At 37.2% G+C, this 13,082-nt stretch overlaps 1 protein-coding gene across 1 annotated transcript in view; it reads right to left on the bottom strand.

Moving 5' to 3' along the window:
• Positions 1-13,082, bottom strand: part of SGCZ (sarcoglycan, zeta) — a 718,425-nt gene that overhangs the window by 27,569 nt on the left and 677,774 nt on the right. The window lies entirely within an intron of this gene.

Below are 13,082 nucleotides of genomic sequence, written 5' to 3'. Positions count from 1 at the left end.
GTGCATAAATTTGAATAATAGTGGTATTAACTGGGCTTCCCTGTAGGCGCATCGATATTATCCTATCCCTTACAGCATTGTACCTCATGACTGACCTGGATATGTTCTTTTTGGCAATGAATGCAACCCCATTCCTTTTCAATTTGTCATTCCCTGCATAGTAAACCATGTGGTTGTCAGATTCAAAATGACCAATACCAGTCCATTTCAGCTCACTAGTTAATGCCTAAGATATCGATGTTTATACATTCCATTTCATTTTTGACAACTTCCAATTTCCCCAGATTCATACTTCATACATTCCATGTTCTGATTTTCAATGGAAGTTTTCAGCTGCTTCTCTTCAGTTTGAGTTGGGCCCATCAGCAAATGAAGGTTCTGTGGGCTTTTCTCCCATGAGCTTAACTCCATTCACGTCATCATGGTCAACTGTACTTTGAGGAGGCATCTCTTCCCTAGTCGCATTTTGCATGCCTTCCAACCTGAGCAGCTCATTTTCCGGCACTGTGTCTGACAATGTGTCTCTGCTATTCATAAGGTTTTCAGTGACTAAGGATTTGGAAGTAGTTCGTCACTCTTTCTACCTAGTCTGTCTTTGTCTGGAAGCTGATCTTAAACCTGTCCACCATGGGTGTCCTTGCTGGTTATTTAAAATACTGGTTGCATAGCCCTCAGAATCACAGCAACTCAAGCCACCACAGCACAACAAACAGACTAGTGGTGGAAACCCTATCCAGGGTCGTAATTGACTTAACAACAACAACACATTCTGACAGAAGTTTCACCTTCTAATCAAAGAACAAAGACCTATACTCTTATTGTTGTTAGGAGACACAGAGTAGGTTCTCATTTATGGCAACCCTATGCACAACAGAAGGAAACACTATCTGGTCCTGCACCATCCTCACAATAGGTCCATCTGATTATATTGCTGCTGCCACAGTGCAGACCTGTCTCATTGTGGTTCTTCCTCTTTTTCAGTGACCTTTCAATTTACCAAGAATGATGTCCTTTTTCAGGGACTGGTCCCTTCTGATGACATGTCCAAAGTATGAGAGACAAACTCCAGCCATTCTGGCTTCTGAGAAACATTCTGGCCGCATTTTTTTTAAAGACAAATTTGCTTGCTCTTTTCACAGTCCATTGTACTTTTAATATTCTTCTCCAACACCATAATTAAAATGCATCCATTCTTCTACAGTCTTCCTTATCACTGTCCAACTTTCACATGCATATGAGGTGATTGAAAATACCATGGCCTAGTTCAGGCACATCTTAGTCCTCACACTGATATCTTTGTGTTTGAATACTTTAAAGAGGTCTTGTATGGCACATTTGCCTAATGCAATCCATCATTTGATTTCTTGACCGTTGTTTCCATGAGTGTTGATGTGGATCCACGCAAACTGAAGTCTGACATCAGTTTTTTATAGGTCCAGTTGTGAGCATTTTTGTTTTATTTACACTGAGATGCATTCCATACTGAAGGCTATAGTCTTTGATTTTCATCAGTAAGTAGTTTAAATTCTCATTGATTCCAGCAAGCAAGATTGTAAAATCTGCAGATTGTTAATGATACGTCCTCCAGTCATGGTGCTACGTTCTTCTTCATATTATACAGCTTCATGGTTTGTTTGTTTTTTTACTTAGCATACAGATTGACTAAGTATGGTGAAAGGATACAACCTTGATGCACACCTTTCCAAATTTTAAACCATCCAGTATCCACTTGTTTTCTTCTAAGGGCTGACTCTTGGTCTATACAGGTTCTTCTTGAGCAAAATTAAGTCTTCTGGAATACTCATTGTTTGCAATGCTGTCCATAATTTTTCATGATCCACAAAATCAAAAGCCTTTGCATAGTCGATAAATCACAGGTAAGCATCTTTCTGGTATTTTCTGCTTTCAGTCAAAATCTATTTGATGTCACCACAGTGCTATGTATTCTTCTGAATCTGCCTTGAATTTCTGGAAGTTCCTGGTTAATATACTATTGCAATCATTTTTAATTATCTTCAGAAAAATTTTACTTGCATGTAATATTAATGATACTGTTTGATGATGTCCACTGTCCATTGAACCATCTCTTTGGAATGTGCACAAATATATGTCTTTTCTAATCAGTTAGCTAGGTAGCTGTCATCCAAATTTCTTGGTATAGTTATGTAAGTACCTTTAGGGCTACAGTTTTTAGAAAGATTTCATTCCTTCAGTTCCTGGAGCCTTGTTTATCACCAATGCCCTCAGTGCTGCTTGGAATTCATCCTTCTGTACCATCAATTCTTGATCATATGCTGCTTCTTTAAATGATTGAACATTTACAATTTCTTTTTGGTATGTGGACTCTGTATATGCCTTCCATCTTCTTTTAACTATTTCTGCATCATTCAGTATTTTGCCAATGCTGTCAGTGTTAAGTGCTATTGAATCAGTTCCAATTCATAGTGATTCTGTATAGTGTTTCCTAGGAACAGCTGGTGGGCTTGTACAGCTAACACTGAGATTAGCAATTCAGTGCTTATTGTACAGCACCATGCCAGTACTCCATTTTGCTTATATAAGCCTTCAATATTGAAAAAACATACCCTTACACTGTCTTATTTCCCAGTTAAGTGAATTTAAGGAAAGGTAAGGTCACAAAATTCTGTTCTGATTTTTTATAATGAGTTAGAGGAAACTAATGAAAATATGGAGGGAAAATCCCAAGGCAGTATATTATTAATTATTTAAAGACATAATTCATAAGACATTTAAGTATTCTTCCACACATAATTCCCACTTCCGATCAAAGTACTGATCAAATACTGGAGAACATATGACATTATTTATTCCTCTGAAGTTAAGGTTGTATTGAAAACAATGAATGGATTTTATTTATTTCATGTAAGTAATTGGTTTCTATGGAGTCATGGTTACATGAAAGTGTCATGCACTTTTCCTCAGGCAGTTGAATGATATGTTGTCTAAGTATTCATTTAATGGTCCTATTTTATTTTCTTAATTCCCAGAATTTTTCCATAATTTAACTTAGCATTTACAGCATATTTCACTCTCATAGATCAAATGACAAAAAGGTTTAACTTTTTTTTTTCTTAAGGATAGGAAGACAAAGTTTTACTTTTTTTGTGTGTGTGATTTTACATACATGTTTTAGACATTTCCATTGGAATAACATTAATTCCTTTTAGCCTGATGCTCTTCTCAGGGTGAAAAAACTATCACTAGTCTCAAGGAGCTCTGGTAGCGTAGTGGTTACGAATTGGGCTGCGAACCACAAGGTCAGCAGTTTGAAACTACTAGCTGCTCCGCGGAAGAAAGATGAGACTTTCTGCTCCTGTAAAGACTTACAGCCTCGGAAACCCTGTACAGGGTCGCTATGAGTCGGAATCGACTCCACAGCACATAACCACCACTACCACCATCACTAGTCTCAGCCCTATTAGTGATCTCTCAAAATAAAAATATTTAAACTTACAAGATGAATCTGTTGTTCTTTAGTGTGAATAATCAGATAAAATTAGAAACTATGTTAATTCAATAAACAATGAAAAAACACCTTTAAGAAATTAGAGTTAACGATAAATATAACTGGTCACCTAGGGAAAGGTACTAGAATTACTAAAAAAAACTTCTTTATATAAAACAGCAATACCAACTTTGATCTTGAATCATGGAGGAAGAAAATTTTTCAGAGATTGTAATATGGCTTTATCTATATTATGAGCATCTGAGGGCAAATTTACAAGTTCTTCCTTGCAGTAAATTCAAGAGATTATAGATTTAAATGTATAAATTAAAATTATTGTCATTTGTTGACTTTTGCTGGACTTTAGTAGACTATATATACTCCTAAGGAGCTCTGGTAGTGTAGTGGTTACAAGTTGGGCTGCCAACCTCAAGGTCAGCAGTTCGAAATTCCATGGGAGAAAGATGAGGTTTTCTGCTCCCGTAAAGGTTTACAGCCTCGGAAACCCTGTGCAGGATCACTATGAGTCAGAACCGACTCCACGGTATTACCAATAACAGCAACATATACACTCCTGGTATAGCACTATGGGAAAAGCACTGGACTGTGAGCCACAAGGTCTTTAGTTCAAATCCACCAGCCATTCCGCAGAAACTCTATAGAGGGTCACTATGAGTCAGAACTAATTCAACTGCACTTAATAACAACATTTAGATAGATAGATAGATAGATAAATAGATAGATAGATAGATAGATAGAAGTATGTCGTGAAGATCCTTGGAAAACCTATACAAGATTTCTATGAGTTAGAACTGACTCAATGACACTTAACAACAACAATATACATATATATTGTGATAACTTGAATTTACTTAATATGGCCTTTCTATCAAACATCTTAATTTCTATCAAATGTTTGGGTGGGACCATGGGAATACGACATACAGGACTCTTAGTCTAGGATTGCTAAATTTTGCCATCCAACTAGGTTTAAAAGGAGACATCTCATAAGAATTCCTGGTGTAGAGCTGTGGAATAAAGCACTGGATTACAAGGTCCGGTTGAACCACAAGGTCAGTGGTTCATACTCACTAGCCTCTCCTTCAAATCTCTATACAGGGTCACTATGAGTCAGAACCAACTCGATGGTATTTAACAACAACAATCTCAGGAGTAGGAACAGATGATCCCAGGGCCATCAAGGAGGAAGAGGACGAGTGGAACATGAGATCTGTACCTAGAAAATCTTCGACAGTGGAGACCAGAGCAGAAGTGGTCGCATGGAGAGAGAGAACAGCTGTAGGTCCATTAACTGAGTAAAATTGAGTGCCTATAGGAGCTCTGGTAGCGTAGTGGTTACAAATCGGGCTGCGAACTGCAAGGTCAGCAGTTCGAAACTACCAGCGGTTCTGCGGGAGAAAGATGAAGTGTTCTGCTCCCGTAAAGATTTACAGCCTCGGAAACCCTGGGCAGGGTCACTATGAGTTGGAACCGACTCCATGGTACTTAACAACAACAACAACAACATGGGTGTTGTGCACTAATGCCCTAGATAGAAGGTCAGTTTGAACCACAAGGTCTGCGGTTCAATCTCACCAGCCACTCCTTGGAAACCTTACATAGGGTCACCATGAGTCAAACCCACTTGATAGCACTTAACAGCAACAATGGGCAGGAGACAGGCTTCCAGAATGTGCCCTTTGGGCATTCACAGACTGGCTAAATAAGCTTTGTAACATTTGTCCTAGCAGGTCAGAGGTCAAAGGACGACACAGGGTTACTAAGCAAAGACAAGAGTGAGGCTTGTCTGTAACAAGACAAAGAAGATGTGTTCCTGACTGTAGAACTGCTGCAGCCTATGTATGTTTTGATCCTGAGTTGTACCTTCTTCACTTCCCTAATGCACTCGATAATCCTGAATTGCTATGACATCTATGTGGCTATTGCAATGGATTGTTGAAACCAGATGTGGAACAAAGAGCGCAGTGGGAGGGATGGTTGGTGGAAGAATCAGATAAAGAAGGTTAAAGCGTGAAGATATGACTGGCCTCTGCTTCATAGGAATCAGCCTTGAGCTGATTTTGAGTTTAATTTTCTTTTCCTCCAGTGAAGTTAGGGGAAGTCAGACATGCCTCCCACAAGATTTTTTTGTATATATACATACACATACATATAATACAAACAGTTAAGCACTTGACTACTAGTCAAAAAGTTAATGGTTGTTTGAAACCATCAGCGGAACCTCAGAAGACAGCTCTGGCAATCTACTCCCCAATCTGATGGAGCAATTCTAACTTGCACACATGGAACCGCTATGAGTCAAAATCATTCAATAGCAACAAACAACATAAATATTTATAACTGGTTCTTTTCTAGAGAGAATTTTAAGGTATTTAATGTTTGTTTCTTGTTTTTTTACAAATCTTGAGCAATTGTTTTTTAGAGGGTTTATTCTTTGGATTTTTTTTATTTTATGAGATTAGTCTTTAAAAGTGATGTAAAAAGTTTTAGGTAAAATTAATTTAGTTATTGAGGAGATGGTGGTATTTGAAAGAGTATTCCAATGTATAAATTTGAATATTGCACGTTGCAACCAATTTGGCATTTAAAAAAAAAATCTCTGACTTCCAGAAAGGATAGCTATGTATGTGCAGAATTCAAAAATTAATCTATAGGAGCTCTGGTAGTTTAGTGGTTACGAATCGGGCTGCGAACCGCAAGGTCAGCAGTTCGAAACGACCAGCTGCTCCACGGGAGAAAGATGAGGCTTTCTGCTCCCGTAAAGATTTACAGACTTGGAAACCTGTTCAGGGTCGCTATGGGTCGGAACCGACTCGACGGCACTTAACAACAACAACAACAATTTATGATTGGGAGTCCCGGTGTGGCACTGTACGATAAGCACTGGACTGCAAGGTTAGTTTGAACTTCAAGGTTAGCATTTCAAACTCACCCTCTGCTCTTCTGAAATCCTATACAGGGTCACCATGAGTCGGAACCAACTCCACAACACTTAACAACAACAATTTATGATTGTGGAAACTTCCTGGACAAGATGACACAATATGAAAGAACTATCACAATCTTTATTTTCAAACACAGAATTGAGCACACAGCAATCTAGCAGAAAACATGTTAGTAAAGGTGAAAAGCAAATGCCACCAAAAGTTTTCATTTGTAATAGGGTTAAAAAAACTCATAGTATCTTAAATCTAAATTTTAATATAGAAATAATTAATGATTATTTTAAAGCTATATTATTGGTAAAATAAATACATGACTAATTCACCTAACTTGAAACTGAGAACTAAGTAAAATGAAGCAAATAATTAACTGTTTCTTGTTGTTTTGTCATCGAATTGCTTATATGGAGTCATAATGCAGTGCTTTAGGATAAGCACTGGACTGCAAGGTTGGTTTGACAAGGTCAACAGTTCAAATTCACATATACAATATATATTTTGTTACTGTTAAGTGCTGTTGAGTAATTATGATTCATAGTTACCCTGAATAGGTTATACAAGCTGGTGAGTTTGAACTGCTAACGTTGAGGTTAGCAGTCCAGTGCTTATCTTTCAGCACCACACCAGGACTAATATATATATATATATGTGTGTGTGTGTATGTGTGTGTTTAATGTATGTATCTATATCTATCTATCTATCTATCTATCTATCTATCTATCTATCTATCTATCTATCTATCTATCTATCTATCGATGGTAAGTGCCGTTGAGTCAGTTACAACTCATAGCAAACCTGCATAGGATTTCCAAGGAGCATCTGGTGGATTTTAAACAGCAGACCTTATGGTTCACAGACCAGTGTTGATCTTATTGTGCCACACCAAACGAATATATATAGGTAAAGATATAGATATAGCTATAGATATATCCATAGACTGTGATTTCTTTTATACCATTAAAAGAATTCTTTGGAATACTAAAGCAGCATTGCTGTTAAATATATACATATATATGAACGATTTCAGTATTTGGTGGTTTCCTACTTCTGCTATTTCAACAGTCTAAATGGTATTCTTGCTTCTAGCTAACTCCTCAAAATACAATCAATATTGCTAGAACAATATTACCACCTACTCATATTCCACTTACTCATATTCCACCTACTCATATATAAACCTTTTTTTTGTTAGGAACATAGCATTGAGGAGTTCTGTAATCTTACCCTAACAATCTACTAAAACCATTTTCTCTACTCGGTAACTCTAAACATATTAAGGTTTTACTGTCTGTAACATTTATTTGGAACTTATGGTATCTTTTCTGAAGTTTTATTTATGATTTTATAAAATGGCTTGATTCTCATAAGACCAAAAAAATTCAAAGCACATCCTTCATATCCCACTGCATTTCTATGCAGTCAGTCCTTGTTCACATTTTATAACTTTCTGAGAGTTTTCATTACACTACCATTTATTTCCCTGACTTTAAGGAAAAGGCTCTCAATATCTTATTCTTCCTGTAGTTTTTAATAAAATAAAAGTGAAGAAAATTTCAAAGCACAGTTGAAAATAGAATAAAATTTCAAAGCACAGTTGAAAATAGAAAAAAAAAAATCAATTAATCACAAATTAAATGAATGCATGGTTTTGTTACTGGAGTGCTAATCACACCTTTGCCCTACAAGAAAGGGCTTTTGCTTTCTACTAATTAAGAATAGTCAGGTGAGGCAGATTTTCCATAAAAGTAAAGATTTATCATAGAAAAGAGTTTTTCAAGCGGCGATAAAGAGGACTTAATGCAATGTTTAATCCTTATTTTCCTGAACAAAGGCTTTGTTGTTGTTGGGTACTCTTGAATTGTACTGACTCATAGTGACCCTATGCACAACAGAATGAAACATTGCCCAGTCCTACACCAATCTCACAATCATTGTTACATTTGAGTCCATTGCTGCTGCCACTGTGCCAATCCATTTAGTTGGGGGTCTTGCTCTTTTTCTCCAACTCTTCATTTTACCAAACATGGTATCCTTTCCAGGGACTGTTCCCTTTTGATAATATGTCAGAAATATGAGAGACAAATTGAAAATGAGGTTACTGAAAATACCATAGTTGGTTCAGGTGCATCTTAGTCCTCAAACTGACATCCTTTTCCTTGACCACTTTAAAAAGGTCTTGTGCAGCAGATTTGCCTAATGAAATTAGTCATTTGATTACTTGACTGCTGCTTCAATGAGTATTGATGGTGGATCCAAGCAAAATGAAGTCTTTCTCAACTTCAATCTTTTCTTCATTTATCATGATATTATTTTTTGGTCCTATAGTGAAGATATTTGTTTTCTTTAAATTAAGGTCCAACCAATTCCAAAGACTGTGGTCTTTGATCTTAATCAGTAAGCATTTTAAGTTCTCTTCATTTACAGCAAGCAAGTTTGTAACATCTGCATACTGAAGATTGTTAGTGAATAATCATCAAATGCTGATGCCACATTCTTCTTAATATAATCCAGTTTCTCTGATTATTTGCTCAGTATACAGATTGAATAACTATCATTCAATATTTTGCCCAAAGAATCCATCAATATGGCACATTATTGCTTGACTTTCCCCCTCAGTTTAAGTTTGGGAATTGCAGAGAGTGTTCTTCTCTTTTGTCTTTCAAATTCCAGATTTTTTCACATTTCATTATAATATTTGACTTTGTCTTCTCAAGCTTTGTCACTGTACCAAAAGGAAGTGGTTGATGTTCAACCATTTCAAAAGGTAGCATATGATCAAGAGCCAACGATACTGAAGAAACAAGTCCAAGATGCATTGAAGGAACTGGCAAAGAATAAAACACCAGGAATTGATGGAAGAAAAATTGAAATCTTTAAAGAAAGTGAGACAGTACTGGAGGAACGCATTATTCTATGCCAAGAAATTTTGAACACAACTATCTGGCCAACTGATGGGAAGAGATAAATATTTGTGCCCATTCCAAAGAGAGGCGACGCAAAGGAATGTAGAAATCACTGGACAATATCTTTGAGATCCCATGCAAGTAAAGTTTTACTAAAGGTAATACAGAAATGGCTGTAAGCATACATTGGCAGAGAACTTGCAGAGGTTCAAGCCAGATTCAGAAGAGGACGTGGAACAAGGGATATCATTGCTAATGTCAGATGGATTTTGGCTGAAAGCAGAGAATGTCAGAAAGATGTTTACCTGTGCTTTCTTGACTATGCATAGACTTTCAATTGTGTGGATCATGACAAGCTATGGACAACATTGTGAAGTATGAGTATTCTGAACACTTAATTGTGCTCATGAGGAATCTGTACATGAACCAAGAGGTTGTTGTTCGAACAGAACATGGGAACATTGAACAGTTTAAAATTAAGAAAGGTGTTCAACAGGGTTGTATTCTTTTCCCATACTTATTCAACCTTCATGCTGAGCTAATAATCTGAGAAGCTGGGGTCTATGAAGAACAACGCGGCATCAGGTTAGAAGGAGACTCATTAACAACCTGTGATATGCAGATAGTACAACCTTGCTTGCTGAAAGTGAAGAGGACTTAAAATACTTCCTGATGAAGATCAAAGACTGTAGCCTTTGGTATGGATTGCATCTCAAGGTAAAGAAAACAAAAATCTTCATGACTTGACCAATAAACAACATTCTTATCAATGGAGAAAAGATTGAAATTGAAGACTTCATTCTTCTTGGATCAAACATCAACACTAATGGAAGCAACAAGCAAGAAGCAGCAAATGTGCTGCACAAGACCTTTTAAAGTGTGGAAGAAAAAACTAAAATCTTGAGGACTAAGGTGTGCCTGACCCAAGCCATGGTATTTTAAATAACATCACATGCATGCGAAAGTTGGACAATGAATAAGGAAGACCGTAGAAGAATTGATGCTTTTGAGTTATGGTGTTGGAGGAGAATATTGAAAGTGCCATGGCCTGTCAAAAGAACAGATCTGTGTTGGAAGAAGTGCAGCCAGAGTGCTCCTTGGAGGCCAGGATGGCTAAATTTCGTCTCTCATACTTTGGGCATATTGTCAGGAAGGACCATTCGCTGGAGAAGGATACCATGTTTGGTAAGGTGGAGGGTCAGAGAAAAAGAGGAAGACCCCCAGTGACATAGATTGGCAAAGTGAGAGCATCAATGGGCTCAAATGTGGCAATAATTGTGAGATTGGTTCAGGACAGGGAGTGTTTTGTTCTGTTGTGCATAGGATCACTATGAGTCGGTACCGACTCAATGGCACCTAACAACATCTCAAGCTGTCCTTAGAAATTTTTTGTTCAGCTCTTTTACATCCTCATTTCTTCCATTTGCTGTAGCATCTGTATGCTGGGGAGCAAGTTTCAGCGTGTCTTCTGATATCTGTTTTCATCTTTTCTTTCTTCCTTGTCTTCCTAATGATCTTTTACTTTCTTCCTTCATAATGTTCTTGATGTAATTTCCCAACTCATCTGGTTTTTGGTCATCAGTGCCTAATGCATTCAAAAATGTTAAAAATCATATTGTTATAGTTGTTAAGTACCGTGGAGTCGGTTCTGACTCATAGTGACTCTGCACGGGCTTTCCAGGGCTGTAAATATTTACAGGAGCAGAAAGTCTCATCTTTCTCCCACTGAACAGCTGGTAGTTTTGAACTTCTGACCTTGAAGTTAGCAGCCCGATTCGTAACCACTACGCTACCAGAGCTCCTTAAAAGTCATATTGCATATGAGCAATTAATGGTCTGTGGATGATATGAAGCTTTTTCCACTGTCTCTCTTCCCAGATGTACTTAATTGGATTTCTGTTTATCCCATGTGGTGAAATCCATGTGTACAGTCATCTTTCATGTCATTTTTTTGTTGTTCTTAAGTGCTGTTGTGTCTCACTTTGACATACAGTTATCCAGTATAGAGTTTCAAAGGAGCAGGTTGTGTAACTGAATCACCTACCTGTGGTTCAAAGTGATCTTACAACCTTGTGCTTATTCCACAGTTCCATACCAGAACACCAAAATTTTATCATGGAAGCTCCAGAATAATTTCTATCCCCATGGTGACATTTTCCAACTATTTATCCTTCCTCTTTGTTTCCAACCTTTGCATTCCAATAACCAGTCATTACCAATACATATTGATTGGATGTTTGATCAATATCAGACTGAAAAAGTTGGCTGTTGTTATTTTTCTTAAGTGCAGTAGAGTTGGTACTGACTCCTAATGATCCTATACTCAACAGAACAAAACACTGTCCAGTCCTGAGCCACTCTTATAATCAGTGCAATATTTAAGCCCATTACTGGTGCTACTGTGCTGATCTTTTTTTTTTTTTTGGTAGTCCTCTTTTTTTTCCCCACCCTCCTCTTTACCAAACATGGTCATCTTTCTCAAGGGAATGCTCCTGTCCGATAATATGTCCGAAGTATAAAAGATGAAGTCTGGCCACCCTGGCTTCTAAGGAGTATTCTGGCTGTACTTCTTCCAACACACATCGGTTTGTTGTTTTGGCAGTCCATGGTATTTTTAATATTCTCCTCCAACACCATAACTCAAATGCATCAATCATTCTTCTATCTTCCTTATTCATTGTCCAACATTCACATGCATATGAGGTTTCTGAAAATACCCTGGCTTTGGTCAGGTTCACCTTAGTCCTCAAACTGACATTTTTGCTCTTGAACACTTTAAAGAGGTCTTCTGCAGCAGATTTGCCTAATTCAATATGTCACCTGATTTCCTGACTGCTGCTTTCATGAATGATGATGGCTGATCCAAGCTAAATGAAGTATTTGACAACTTCAATCTTTGCTCCATTTATATGAATGTTGTTTATTGGTCCAGAGTGGAGGATGTTTGTTTTCTTTACATTGAAGTACAACCCAGAGTGAAGGCTGTTGTCTTTGATCTTCATCAGTAAGTATTTTAAGTCCTTTTCAAGTTCAGCAAACAAGGTTGCATTATTTGCATACGGAGGTTGTTAATAAGTCTTCCTCCAATCTCGATGCCACATTTTTCTTCATATAATTCAACTTCTCGAATCATTTGTTCAGTATACAGATTGAATAACTATGGTGAAAGAATACACCCCTGACATACACCTTTCCTAATTTTAAACAATTTATTGTTCCCTTGTTCTGTTCAAACAACGATCTCTTGATGTATGTACAGGTTCCTCATGATCAAAATTAAGTGTTCTGGAATATCCATTCTTTGCAATGTTGTCCATAGCTTGACATGATCCACACACTTGAAAGCCTTTGCATAGTCAATAAAGCACAGGTAAACATCTTTCAGGTATTTTCTGCTTTCAGTAAAGATCCATCTGATGTCAGCAGTGACACGTCCTCTTCTAAATACAGCTTGACCCTTTTGAAGTTCTCTGTCAATGTATGGTTGCAGTCAGTTTTGAATTATCTTTGATAAAACTTACTTGCATGCAATATTAATAATATTTTCTGATGATTTAGACATGCCATTGAGTCATTGCTCTTTGGAATGGGCACAAATATGGATCTCTTCCAGTCAGTTGGTCAGGTATTTGTCTTCCAAATTTGTTTACATAGATGAGTAAGTAACTCCAGTGCTGCTTCAGTTTTCTGAAAGATTTCAATGTTTTCTATCAATTCTCAGAGACTTCTAATTTGCCATCATCTTCAATG

Source organism: Chrysochloris asiatica, unplaced genomic scaffold, assembly GCF_000296735.1.
Source record: "Chrysochloris asiatica unplaced genomic scaffold, ChrAsi1.0 scaffold00011, whole genome shotgun sequence".
Classification (NCBI taxonomy): Eukaryota; Metazoa; Chordata; class Mammalia; order Afrosoricida; family Chrysochloridae; genus Chrysochloris; species Chrysochloris asiatica.
The sequence above is the reverse complement of the archived record's forward strand: the minus strand, read 5'-3'. Positions and strand labels throughout refer to the sequence as shown.